This window comes from Coptis chinensis, chromosome 9 (assembly GCF_015680905.1).
Source record: "Coptis chinensis isolate HL-2020 chromosome 9, ASM1568090v1, whole genome shotgun sequence".
NCBI lineage: Eukaryota > Viridiplantae > Streptophyta > Magnoliopsida > Ranunculales > Ranunculaceae > Coptis > Coptis chinensis.
Genome location: NC_141464.1, coordinates 19,539,462 through 19,541,823, shown reverse-complemented (window position 1 = coordinate 19,541,823; position 2,362 = coordinate 19,539,462). Strand labels below are relative to the sequence as shown.

General features: G+C 35.6%; 1 pseudogene; it reads left to right on the top strand.

Annotated features, from left to right (window-relative positions):
* The first annotated feature begins 237 nt into the window (after window positions 1-237).
* Window positions 238-843, top strand: LOC147475129 (large ribosomal subunit protein uL18 pseudogene; annotated as a pseudogene).
* Window positions 844-2,362: the final 1,519 nt, after the last annotated feature.

The window sequence follows — 2,362 nt, the reverse complement described above, 5'->3', positions numbered from 1 at the left end:
ATTACTCTGCAGCTTACTACTTCTCTTAGCTTGTCGTGTCCTGAAAACAGTCGAGATGGATGAGGAGTAAGAGGGAAATGTTGAGGCAATTGGGGAAGATTTTTCTATTGAGCTTACTGATTCCAGGAGGCCTTTCCGTGCATTGCTTGATGTAGGCCTTATTAGAACAACAACTGGTGCACTTAAGGGTGCATTGGATGGTGGGCTTGACATTCCTCACAGTGACAAGAGAATTGTTGGATTTAAGAAAGAGGATAAGCAGTTGGATGTAGGGGTTCACCGAAAGTATGTCTATGGTGGCCATGTTGTTGCTTATATGAGGACGCTAATAGAAGATGAGCCAGAGAAGTACCAGACCCATTTCTCTGAGTATATTAAGAAAGGCATTGAAGCTGATGGCATAGAAGAACTGTATAGAAAGGTACATGCTGGTATTCGTGCTGATCTAACAACAAAGAAATCAGAGAAAGAGGCTCCGAAGGCATACAAGAGGTTCAACTTGAAGAAGCAGACATATGATGAGAGGAGAAACAAGTTGATTACGCGATTGAATTCGCTGAACTCTGCTGTAGGAGCAGATGATGATGAGAATGATGATTAGAGATAGTTCACCTGATCCATTATGCATTTTTGTCGTTTTTGTTTCTTGTCAAGAGTTTCCCATGGGATCTTTTCTCTTATGCTCTCTAGATTTGCTATGTTTTCAGTTATCTACTATTTTATAGTTTTGGATATTTACAACTTGAAAAGGTAGACTTTGAGGGATTTACTTTGAAGTGCGGTTATTGTTTTGTTCATCAATTGACCTATCTTATTGAAAAAACTTCTGGTAATTTGAGAAGTTATTTGGTAGACTGATTAATAAGTAGACATTTTTTGCAATGTCTGGTTGATCTTGGTTTTAAGAAAGGGGGGATGGAGCAATACTTTTATTGTAGTTTACAGTAATACAAAGAAGCAAAGTAATATATCTTCTTTTACTGAAATGATCACCTTTAGAACTGATACAGATATTGATAATGAGATTGGGTGGCCTCCCAAGTTTTGTTTCGATTTGAAAGTGTTTTGGCTAAAGAAGAAGTTTGATATTTTTTTGTATAAACTACCTTTTTGTTTTTCATTTACGGAAGTCGCATGCAAAAAGAGTATCTTGTTTCATTTGCGGTGATTATTTGTGTAGTATCTTGTTTTCAAGTACTTAAAGTAGAATAACTGACGGGTTTAAGGCTGATTATTGGGTATTGTCAACTACGTCATAATCCATGTGTTTGCTACATTATAATATTATCTATATGTATTATTCAGTTTCTAATAATGGAATTGCATCTACATCTACTCTGTTTTATCTAGAATCTAGAATTCTAGATATGTTACAAGTATTGATCGGTCTTGACTTGTTCCTTTTTCCTTTGGGCAGGTGAGAAAAAAAGGGCAGGGAGTGGTTATCATCCTTGGTCTTTCGGATCTTAGGTATGAAATATCTACAAAACTTATAGTGAACATTTTGGTTTATAGAGTCGACACTAATGAAGCATATGTTAAGCTTGGTAGATGACTAAGCACTGTTGGAGTGATAAACCTTTAATTATTGTCTTCGGTTTATGTCTTTCTTGTTATTTCTAAACTTTTCTTGTTGTTTGTTTACGCAGAAAATAAATGCACAACAATGGCTTATTGGTACATACATGATTGATTCCGAACTTCGTGGTTTTTGCGATTTTGGCGCTATTAGGTGGAATATGGTACTACTGCGTATGCGTACTGTTGGATTTTGGACTTCCATCACAAGAATTTTTTGTGTAGATATTTTGATACTTTTGTTTGTGTGATACCGAAATACTCCAAAGATGGATTGTTGTTTCTCGTATTTTTGGTAGTGAGTGGAATTGGTTTATGTAGCTTCCATGTGAAGTAAAATTTCAGTTTAGATTCTCATTCATAGCTTTATGTGGTTTTAGTACACAAATTATTATTATTATTATTATATATACAACACTTTTTGCCACGGCCATTTGCTGTAAAAAAAAAACCTAAAAGTAATGTTTTGCCGCGGCCATTTGCTACAAAAAAAAAAACAAAAGTAATGTCTTGCCGCGGCCATTTGTTGCAAAAAAAAAAACCAAAAGAATGTCTTGCCACGGCCATTTGCTGCAAAAAAGAACAAAAAATAATGGCGGAAGAAACATTTATAGCCACGACTTGTGGCAATAAATACTTTTCGCAGCGGCCGTGCCTGTGACAAAAAGAAATTAATTTATTTTGATAATTAAATTAATTCAAATAAAAAACAATGTCTTGCCACGACATGGTCGCGGCTAAATGTTCACTCTCTTGCAGCGGTGGCAAAAGTCGTGGCAACAAA